This window comes from Fundulus heteroclitus, chromosome 24 (assembly GCF_011125445.2).
Source record: "Fundulus heteroclitus isolate FHET01 chromosome 24, MU-UCD_Fhet_4.1, whole genome shotgun sequence".
Taxonomy (NCBI): Eukaryota; Metazoa; Chordata; class Actinopteri; order Cyprinodontiformes; family Fundulidae; genus Fundulus; species Fundulus heteroclitus.
In genome coordinates, this window is record NC_046384.1 from 1481460 (window position 1) to 1493242 (window position 11783).

General features: G+C 39.5%; 1 long non-coding RNA gene across 1 annotated transcript; it reads right to left on the bottom strand.

Annotated features, from left to right (window-relative positions):
• Nucleotides 1-3215: 3215 nt before the first annotated feature.
• On the bottom strand, nucleotides 3216-8412 carry LOC118557882. Its single transcript, XR_004928071.1, has 4 exons — nucleotides 8154-8412; nucleotides 6733-6902; nucleotides 3483-3687; nucleotides 3216-3368 (listed from the first exon to the last, which is right to left on the bottom strand). It is a non-coding gene; the product is annotated as an uncharacterized LOC118557882 (long non-coding RNA).
• Between the last annotated feature and the right edge of the window lie 3371 nt (nucleotides 8413-11783).

The window sequence follows — 11783 nt, forward strand, 5'->3', positions numbered from 1 at the left end:
TGTTAATAGCATGCAGTTAAAACCCTGGTCCCCTTAGTGTCCCTTTAACGTGATGTTTTTCCCTTTTTTTCTCTGATCCTGGGAAGGTTTCTATTCTTCCCCTTTCCTTTGAAACTCTGTTCAAAACACCTCCAAAAGAAAGAAAACAAAAAAAACTAAAACAAAATTGTTTTCCAAGGAGCACAATTATGTCTTTTCCAATATGACATAGTTTTTTTTTTTTTTTTGACTTATTACAAACCTTTTTGATATCCTTCTGGTCCTTTGACCATGTGTATTTGCTGTTAGTAATACTTTTATTCATATATACCTTTTCAATCTTAATTGGTCAAGGGTGAAACTTTAAAGCAATGATTGTTCCCTTTTAGTTTTTGAGCTTCTAGTGTTTCTCTATAAATGATAAGAGTTTCCCCCATAATTCAGCACATTGAGAAGGCTACCCAAAACAAACCAAGATTAGAATTAGAATTTAACCCTTTAGAAGCTGGCTTTATTTTATTTTTCCCCCTCTGACATAGTTTTCGTGCCCCAGGCCAGAACACACAGACCCAGCCTCGCCATAAACATTCAGATGTTTACATCATGGTCAGATTTGTTTATCATATCTATTGTCCTTCTCAGGTTATACTGTCCCTCTGAGGTTCACCCCAGTTCAGCATAACTAATAAAATCAGATGATTTTTTTTACTGATGACGCGTGTAACGTGGCCTTCTAATATTTTGACGCTTTTCAAAATTTCTCATTAGTTGCATTCAAATTCCAAGTAAAAAATAAATAAAATAAATGAATAGAAAACCCTTAGAAAAGCAACCATATTTAGTTCCATACAGTTTGTTCAAAGCACAGTTTTTTCTCATCTATTTAAATAAAAAATCTTGTATATCTAACTTCTTTCAACTGGACTGGTTTGTGATGAATCATTATTATTATAAGCAATGAGATCTCAGTAATTTTAAATTACTTTAGGGCTAAAAAACAAGTGATAGGATCTCAGCCTAAATTTGTAAAACAGTAAACTTAACAAGCTTATGTAACGCTTATTTCCAATTTCTAACAAAGCTGAAATATTTCCGTTCAAGCCATGTTAATCTCTCCGTGTATCGATTTAATTTGGTCCTGATATTTAATGTTAAAAAACAAACTTTGTTATTTAAATCTCTCTTTTACTGTACCTCTATTGTTAACATAGTCCATGCTTAAAATGTCATTTGAATTACGGAGCTGCAGTTCTCCCAAAACAAATGAACATTCTGAAACCATGAACATTACTTTTACCCTGAATTAATTCACACAGACGAACGTTTAGTTACATAGATACATACATACGTACGGTTACATACAAACGATGACATTCAGACAGACAAACACGTGCAGGCCTGCTTTTTCACCATCTTAAATAGTTCTATGTTTTTCATAATTTTTAAACGTCAACGCCGAAAGATGTTTTCAACGCGTTAAGTTCCCGCTTAGTTTAAAAGGTGGAGAGCATGCGCTGGTTACGACCCCCCGATGCTTCATCCACACGCGGTTTTACGCTTCAGTCCCGCAAGGATACAACTCTGTGTCTCGCAGACACTTGGACGCTTACCCATTTTTGAAAGTTATACGTCGCTATTAGCAGTTTAGACCAATTTTATCCACAACGGAAGTGCCTAATCGGTCCCCACGTAAACGCTTCCCCGGTGCAACGCCTTTTTAGTTTCGTTTCCGTTTCCTTGTTTTTATCGCTTTTCTTTTTTCTCTTAATTTTATTTTTATTATTTAGTAGCAGTACTGCAATAAAAAAAAAAAAAAATAATAGTAATAATAATAATCCCTATGTGAGAAATCTGCATGTATAATCAAATCATTTCAAATCATTTAAATGCATGTCATGCGTCTGGGCCCCTACGTTTTTCAGCATGAAATCGAACGTCTCACCCTGGGGCTAGGCTTGACCCTGAAAAACCTCTGCCTTTTACCCATTACACGGACTCTTCTGCATCCAGACTTTTTTTTTTTTGTTTTTATTTATTTTATCCTTTTTTTGTTTTTTTATTATTATTTTTTACGTCCTTAGCACGATCGACCAACTAAATGAAAGGCCTCACATCCGATGGTCGCCTTTTTGGTATAATGGTCGGGGTCCCCACTTATCAAAGCTGCAAACGTCTTCGCAACAGTCAAGGACTTAAGCATCCCTGCCGCTTTCATCCACAACAGAGGTGGACAGCCTCTTGCACAAACCCAAGACAAGAGGACTTTAATGGACCAGCTGGAAACTGCTCAGCCGGTCACCTGTTCTCCAGGTGAAAATCACTCTGCCACTCCTCCCCCCTTGTGGGAAAGTCCGTATTTCAGCTGAAAACGTATTCTAATGAAATTTTGAATTTTAGTTTAATGTTTAAACCTTAGTCACCGTTCGGTATTGCGAACCCTGTTTTATTTGCCTTAAGGATTAAATATAATTCATTATTTCTACCGGCTTTTACTTTTACTACCTTTTAGGTTTACAGTTTTAAATTTTAAAATTTCTTGAGGTATACTTTAAAAATGGGGTTTAAAATTTAAAAGCTTGCAAGCATTTTTGACCAATCGCGTTTGTTTTTAAAAGAGCTGGAAAATAATCCCCTTACCGTCTCATGAAAGAAAGGTTCGGATCTTCGCGCCGACGCCCAGAGACGCTCCGAGACCAGGAGCTCCTCCACATCCCTTGAAAATCCATTCGGGGTACCAGAGGCCGGATAACCTCTCCGGGCCGGCCAAAGCAGCTCCTGTCCCCGGACTCCCTCGCTCGTCGGTCGGAGATCTTGTTCGTTTACGCCAAGTTGTTATGGGAGGTTTGGGTGGAATTCTAAACAATAGTAACTGAGTTCCCATCTTTACTAAATGACGAGACGGTGGTATAACGTTCCAGCAATTTTATTGAGAAACAGAGCAGAGATTCACATAGATGGAAAGTAATCGCACCCCACGGTTCCGCTGCGGTCTCTGTCTGCCCTGTCTCTGTCTGCCTCGCTTTCGGGCTTCCCCTAATACTGCACCGTGGCCTTCCCATGAGACAAAACAAAGACAGTCTATCGTAAACAATCAGTATCCCTCAGCAGCTGCAGCATTCAGCCTTGCAATCAGAAAACAGTGGATCTTATACACAGACATCAGGTCTCCAGGCCTCCTCTGTCCGAGTGGTGTGAGGCCATAGTGACTTCAGAATAATAATTCTTATAACACAGATACAACAGGACAACAACACTAGTATTGGCTTCTGGGTCAATTGTCTTGGTGTCATGCAGAAACTGGATTTCAGGCTGGCAGGAAAAGCCAAGTGGAGGGATGGCAGAGGCTCCAGAGGTGAACATCAAGAGAGAGGGTGGACCATCCTCCTCTTCTATAAGACAGAACAATAGAAGAATATGACTGTTAGACATGGAAAAAATACCCCTGATGTATTGTACAAAGTAATTTTAAATTTATGGAAATTGACTAAAATGCAAAAACAGACCTTTAATGTCAATCTGCCAGTCACTCCTAAAGCAGACCAATTGGTTCTCCAGAACGCGTTGATTGCTGCCCTGAGCAGAATAGGTCACTGGCTCATGTCCCTGGCAGTGAGGGCTTTCTCCTCACACACGGACATGTCAGGAACAACGGCTGGGTTTTTCTGGAGCTCTTTCAGTAGCCCCAGAATCTTGAAGCCCTCTGCAAACCTAAGAGGCAAGGCAAGTTTATTTCTAAAGCACATCTAATGTACAAGAAAATTTCTACAAAAACCTTAAAGCAAGGTACAGAGGACATTAAAAAAGTACATATAAAAAAACAAACATGATTAACAAACAATTTATTAAAGGAACAATAAGCATTATTTTGACACAAGGTTGTGCTTTAGCACTGTCTGTAGACCAAAACAATTATGGGTGCTTTCAAAGGCTGCCTGCACCGCGGCGTGGTGACCACTCTGCATTTCTCAGCGTATTATTAGCATGGTGGACCGCCAGGCTAATATTAACTATAGACCTAAGAACAGGTGGGTCTTTAATCTGGATTTACATAAAATGTTTTAGCTGAGTCTGGGAGGTTGTTCCAGACATGTGGAGCGTAGAAGCTAAATGCAGCTTCTTTAGGTCTGCTTCTGACTATGGGAACCGGTCCAGATTGCATCCAGATGACCTGAGAGGTCTTAGAGATTTATATTGGATCAGAAGGCCACTGATGGATCCTGGTCCTAAAACAATCAGAGCTTTATAGACCAGCAGCATAATTTAAAAGTCTGTCTTCTGACAGTGAGGGAGCCAATGGAAAGACCTCAGAACCAGACTTATGTGGTCCAAGGGTTTGTTTTTAGCTAGGGCTGAATGAGCTGCAGATCTCTTTTACAGGGGTTGGACAATGAAACTGAATCACCTCTCATTTTAGTGTGGTAGGTTTCATGGCTAAATTGGACCAGCCTGGTGGCCAATCTTCATTAATTGCACATTGAACCAATAAGAGCAGAGTGTAAAGGTCCAATTAGCAGGGTAAGAGCACAGTTTTGCTCAAAATATTGCACTGCACACAACATTATGGGTGACATACCAGAGTTCAAAAGAGGACAAATTGGATGCACATGGTCCTCCAGAATGGAGGACCATGTGCATCCAATGGTTCAAACTAGTGATGGGTCCGGCAACACCGATGCGTCGGCGCATGTGTCGAGCTCATAGAGCAAAACCCGTGTGGATGCGCGTATCGACACGGGAAAGTCACATGACCGATACAGGAACTGTTTCAAACTGACTGACGGGCCAAACTGTTTCTGTTCCCTCTGAGCTGCACACGTGTGCATTCACGCACAGCAAAGATATGCTGCGCAGTAAATAAAATCCAAGTTGAACTGTAAACAAAGTAACGGTTAATAATGGTTCATTTTTAACCATGTTGCATCTCTGGTGTGATGGTGTTGTACCACAGTCTCGCTCTGTGAGCGCCAGGTGCTGATCGGAGCGCGCCACTGATGGATGGGTTGGGCAGACGCCTTTACGGTTGGGCGGGTTGCGCTGTGCGTCTTTGTTCTGAGCGTCGTTTCAGAAAAAACAGCTGATCTACCCTTAGTAGAAAGCTGCTACTCTGAGTAGTTCGATCAACCATTGAACGTGAGCATGAGCATTGAAAGGACATGGCAGCAAAAAATTTTTAATAAATAAATAAATATAAAAGCCAGTCCACAAGCATCCTCGTTCACATTATTTATTGACTGTATCTAAAAAAAAAAAATCAAATATATGTTTAATTCAAATGAAAATATAAAATAATGCAATGCAACATACAATGATTTAAATTGTATTGTGTATACTTCGTCATCAAATCAGTGTCAGTTAACTCTGTCAACCAGGTTGGCTGTAGGGATTTTTAAGGTCCAGCAGGTGTCAGTATTCAGTGGCACAGTATCAATACAGTTTGGCAATGTGTTGAAACGCTTCATGACGCCTCATCGACCCATCACTAGTTCAAACATTGTATCCTGAAGGAGGTGCCGTGTATCAGGATGAAAATGCACCAATACACACAGCAAGACTGGTGAAAGATTGGTTTGATGAACATGAAAGTGAAGTTGAACATCTCCCATGGCCTGCAGTCACCAGATCTAAATATTATTGAGCCACTTTGGGGTGTTTTGGAGGAGCGAGTCAGGAAACATTTTCCTCCACCAGCATCACGTTGTGACCTGGCCACTATCCTGCAAGAAGAATGGCTTAAAATCCCTCTGACCACTGTGCAGGACTTGTATATGTCATTCCCAAGACGAATTGACACTGTATTGGCCGCAATAGGAGGCCCTAAACCATACTAATACATTATTGTGGTCCAAAACCAGGTGTTTCAGTTTGATTGTCCAACCCCTGTATATTTAAATGGTAGATCTGTAAACATGCTGTTACAATAATTAGGCTGACTGCAGATGAAAGAAGGACTAGTTTCTCCAGGTCCTGCAAAGTAATCACACATTTCATCTGATATTCTTAAGGCTGATTTTGTAATTGCCTTAACTTGTTTCTTAAAATTTAGGTCTGAATCTGTCACTAAATCCAGATTTCTGGCCTGGTTGGTGGTTTTTAGAAGTATAGATTAATATCCCTGTCCATCAATCTTACTGATAAAGGCACCACAACACAAGTATGCTAACAGAAACATGGAGGAACCCATTTTTTCCCCTCAGATCTTATGACAACATCAACACCTTTGTTAAGATAAGAGGGTGTGAATATTTTACTGGTCGTGGGCAACTCTCATAGGTCCGTTGACAAAAAACTTGACAGCGGAGCGAACTAGGGAGTCCTTTTTTCTCCAGTTTGGGACATGCCTAAGGCAACCCTTGATGCTAATGCTGTCTGCTGCTTCTTCAACGGCAAAATTAGCCTCATTGGTGATTTCACTTTCTTTTGTCTGAATAAAGATGAATACACATGAGTCCACCCAGCCTCTCCCCCAGTGACCGCTGGAGATAGGCACCAGCAACCCCCGCCACCCCATCAGGGATTAGGCGGGTCTGAAAATGGATGGACGGACACATGAGTCCCACCAATAAACTCATACTAAGTGCATGTCTTTGGACAATGGAAGGAAACCGGTGTGCCTAAAGGGGGCCACATATACACAGGGAGAACATGCAAACTTCACACAGAGGCTTTAAGCCTCATCTGTGGTAGGCCCACATTATCCAGGACTAAGCATTTTAAAAAGTATTGAAGGTGACAAATGACAGTTTATACTCATACCTTGATTAGCTGCTCCCGGAGTTTGTGATCATGCAGAACTTCTGGTCTGAAAGGGGCCTTTGGAAGCCCGCAAATTGCTGAAACAGCCCTTCTGAGAAAAAATGGTGGGCAACTCCTCCACGGACAACACAGACTACTTGCTACAAAGTAGTACAACTTTGCTTCCAATGCTGCAGAAGAAACATAAAAGGATGGTTAGTTAAATGACTACCCAAGACTAAATTCCTCTGCTTAAAATAGACTGAATTCACTAGAATGAGGAAGGCATGATTAAAAACGAACCCTGACATACAAAATACCCTAGCACTAATATGTGACGTTTATTTGATGGCTGGCTGGAGAAATACTCATGTCCACTCCATTGATCAGCTAAGACAAAATGGCTTTTAGGGTAACTCTGAGAGATGGGAAGAGGAGAAAGATTAACTGTAATGTAACAATTCTATAATCTCATTTTAAAAGTTTTGGTTTTTTGTGACCAGAAGTTCAATTCAATTTATTTAAATGTTATTTATATAGTGCCAATTCACAACACAACCTTGTATAGGCATATTTAAATTTTAGATATCTGAAATTCCAATTTAATTCGTCATATAATCAGTAGTGGATATATGTAATGTCATTTCTACTAGTAGAAATATATTTTTGATGTCAAGAATTATATATCTGGATATCTAGAATGTTTTATTTATTTTTTATATCTGAAATGATGATGACTAGTATTGACTGGATTATGGAGATCTGAAATTAGATTTCATCCTAGTCGGAATTCAGTTTTAGACATCCGGAATGTTTATTTTAGATTGGAAGAATGTTATTGTAGATGTCTGTAAATAAAAGCCCTATACACATGAATGGGGAAAGTGACGTAATTTGTACTACTTTGAATTATATTCAAGATATCTGAAATATTCATTTTAGATAGGACAAATGTTATTGTAGATGTCTGAAATGTAAATTTTGACTAGGAAGGAATGTATTTGAGATGTCTGGTATACATATTTAGTCAAGCTAATAAATGTTAAAACGGCCTGCCATACCCTGCACAGTACATGGCACTTGGCCGACACCGGACCCAGCGGTAAATGTATGGGGGGAGGGGGGAGAGAGACGCATGCACCTCGACTAACAGCAGCTTAAGCAGCCTATATCCCGCTCTCAAGATAAAAGCATCTACTAAACAGGCAGCGCTGTGGCTACTCAACACAGTAGCTCTTTAGCACATAGCAAGCTGCTGCGTGGGGGCCATAGGTTCGCCCACTTTGCTTGCCTGTCTGAAAATATTTAGACATCTAACCTCACACCATTACAAACATTCCTCAACGTGAACAAAGTTAGTAAGCGTACAATTTATTGTAAATATCAACAGAATAGGCTAATAACATGACAACAATTATTTTCAACCTGTTTTATCTACTTACCGACAACTTCACCGCTGTTCCCTCTTGCTGGTAAAAAGCTGTCTGGCCTGGGGAGTGCCGAACAAGACTTCTTTGTCAGAAAGACGTCGTTGGTGTAGACACTTGTCAATCAAACATGTCTGACCAATAGAGAAGCACCCGCCCACCACGGTACGTTTGTTCCAAAATGATTCAATCGAAAAAATTTGAACTTCAAAACTTTTTGAGCTTCAAAAAAAAAAGTGATTCAAACGAAAAAATCTGAACTTCAAAACTTTTTTCACTTAAAAAAAAATGATTCAATCAAAAAAAATTTAACTTTAAAACTTTTTTCTCTTCAAAAAAAAAAGTTATTTAATCAAAAAATGTTGAACTTTAAATTTTTTTTTTCTTCAAAAAAAAGAAAAAAAAGAAAAACAACGATAAAACACATTCTCTTCAATACCTTTTTATTGACGGGTAATTTTTTTGCATTTAATTTATTTATTTTTTAATTGAAAATATTTTTTTTGATTGAAACAACTTTTTTGGAATTGAATGATTAAGACACAAATGTCCTACCCATGTATACCCCAAACGCAAAAAAAAGATTACTTCAATCAAAGAAAACATTTTCAATTAAAAAAAAGTGTTCAAATGCAATTTTTGGAGTCTCAAATATTTTATTTGCATTCAAAACTATTTTCTATGATTGAAAACGTTTATCTTTTGATTGAAGTGACTTTTTTTATTGATTCCCTTGTTTGTTTGTTTGAAGCAACTTATTTTTTGATTGAATGATAAAGACACAAATGTCCTACCCATTATATGGTCCAATCAAAAAACAATGCTACTTCAATTAAAAACATTGCTTCAAACAAAAAAAAACGGACTTCTATCAAAGAAAACATTTTCAATCAAAGAAAATCAGTGTTCAAATGTATTTTTTTGAGTCTCAAATATATTTTTGGATTCAAATACTTTTTTTCTTTGATTGAAAAGTTTTTTTTTAATTGAAGTGAATTTTTTTTTAATTGAAAATATATTTTTTGATTGAAGCAACCTTTTTTTTGATTGAATAATAAAGACACAAATCTGCCTTCATAGGAAATAGGCTGTCAATCTTAAAATGCCTACCAGTTGGCAATAGATGGGTGAGCAAAGCCTTCTGAGCCTCCTCTGCTGCATCAATCTTCTCCTTGCTCAGATTTTCCTCCTCAGCTGCATCACCTCCTCTTCAGCCTGCTGGTAAAGCTGACCAACGACCGAAGCAACAGCAATATTGCTCGTATCGCTCATTTTGCTTCTACAAAGTGCTGATTTTTAAAGAAGATTCAATCGCCTCTGCAACTACAACAATTACAACTCCCAACAAAGAAATTCCCGCTATTGCTGGTTTTATACCCACAGTTCTGTAATTTTTTATATATATTTTATTAAACATTTTAGAAATTAATAAAAAAAAATGTTTTCAATAAGATATGATGGTGTAGTGTATAAATAGTTTTGAACGTTAAAGGAATGCTCAAGAGCTGTGGGTGTGATGACGTCACGAGTATACTTCTGTTCCAATGCACAATACGTGCTGCGTGCTCGCGTTCTCGTCAAGTCCGATCTTCCTGTGTTCTTACCGAGAACAGACTTGACGAGAACGCGAGTACGGACTCGCGTCTATATAGACAAACCACCTGATTTCCTGTAAATGGGTCTGGGAGGGGCAGGCTGAGCACTTCCTGGTTCTCATGTTCACTCTCAGCAGGAAGAGAAGCTCAGGCTCCATTTAGTCTCTGAAGAACAAAAAGAAGAAACTGTGTCAGAATTAAAGGTAAATCATTTTATTCTAACTTTTCTTCTGCTCACTGAGTTTTTCTTTGGGAAGTCAGAGTTCAGTTTGCTCCTCTGTTGACTCCCAGGTCTTTGTTCCAGAGAGAACTTTCTAGCTGTGTCAGCAGCTGTGTTCAGTATTTGGTGACAGCAGCTCTAAATGTGTTTAGAATGATGCTTTCTGGCTGTGGAGGAACAAGGACACTCAGATCTCTGCAGAAACAAAGCTTGTTGTGCTGATTTCTGTCCTGACTCTGGTTCCAGCAGCCAACCAGAAAACTGTTTATCAGAGTTCCTGAGAACAGGAAGAGACTTTTTAGTCATGCTTCCTGAGCGCTGAGCTATTATACTAATATGCTTTATGTCTTCTAGCAAAAGAAAAAGAACATGTGTCCCTTCTTTGACTCTTAAGGTGCATTTCTTCAGTTGACTTGTAGCCCTGCTGTAGGCCAGTCTGTCTCCTGATCTGCATCCACACTGCAGGTCATGCTCTGTGGATACAGGAAGCGCGCTTCCTGCCTTCAGCCTGCATGGTCCACACATGCTTTCTGTTTAGGAAAAACTCTGACTGTCTCTGTGGGTAGGACTGCATCAGTGCAGAAGTGACTATAGGACAACACAGATGATGGCAAGTCTTCCAGATCAGCGTCCTCTGTGGACACTTTCCAGTCCCTGTGTTCAATACAGGCCTGGAATCATTTCTGTTTCTGTCACAGTTGGACCTGCTCTGCTAAATAAAATCTGAAGCAAAGGGTTGTCAGCAGAAAATGTGGAGGAACTGATAAAAAGAGGTTTTTACATACAGATGGAGGCTCTGATCTCATGTGGAAATCTAAAGATTCTTAGTGTTAGAAGAACTCTGGAAACTTTTTGTTTCCATCTGTGGAGTGAAACTGTGGATGAGACTCAGTGTAGAAATGTCCAGCATTTCTATATTTAGCTAAAACTGTGTTTAATTAAGGAGGCCCTGACTAATTTATGGCTCATGTGTTTCAGTCTGTTGTCTATAATAAATGAGAGCCATGTTTGTTTAGCTGTGTATATATTCATGGGTATGTTTGTATGTATAGCCTCTTTTCTATTGCCACTGAAAAGCCTGGAGCTTTCAGATCCCTGCTAGCTTTTCATTCACATTTACAGACTAATTTCACTTTCTGGGGCTTTGGTGCCTCAGCTGACCCAGAACTCGGGGCTTGTTGAGGGAACGGGGTTGGCTGGAGGCAGAAAAACTGTCCACCACAAGGTGGAGTAAGGAGCAGTGAGGAGTGGACTAGTTTACAAACCCTTCATTTATGAAAAATGTAGTTTTAAAATGTTTTTAGGCAGAAAGTACACCTCCAGGCTTCATGTGTGCAGTCAGTTCTGGAGGATGATGAGCCGATGCTAATTCTGCTGGGACTTGTCGGGGCGGCAGAGACCCGCCAACAGGCTGGTGTCTCCAGGGAGGCTGCAGGGAGGAACCCTGTTGATGATGCTGCTGCTGCTGCTGTGTTAATAATATATACTGACCTTGAAATAAGATGATGGAGATGAGTTGATCCTATATTAAGAGCTAAATCGTATTCAGTTGGCAGATAATCCTATTTAGCTGCTCAGATCAAGGACAAAAACACTCATTTCAATCCAGTTTTACTTGCTTTTAGTTCCTTTTAGCAGTGAAGCTGCAGCATCTTTGTTCATCTTTGTGGGCCGCTGTGTTCAGAACCAACACATCAGAACTTCAGAGGAAATGTTCCCTCCTTCATTCACTCTGGATGTTTCTACAGACCTGGAACAGGATTCCAGTTCAGACCTGAAAAGGTTTCAGCCTCAGTTTTAGCTTCATTCTCTGAAGAAAGCAGAACTTCT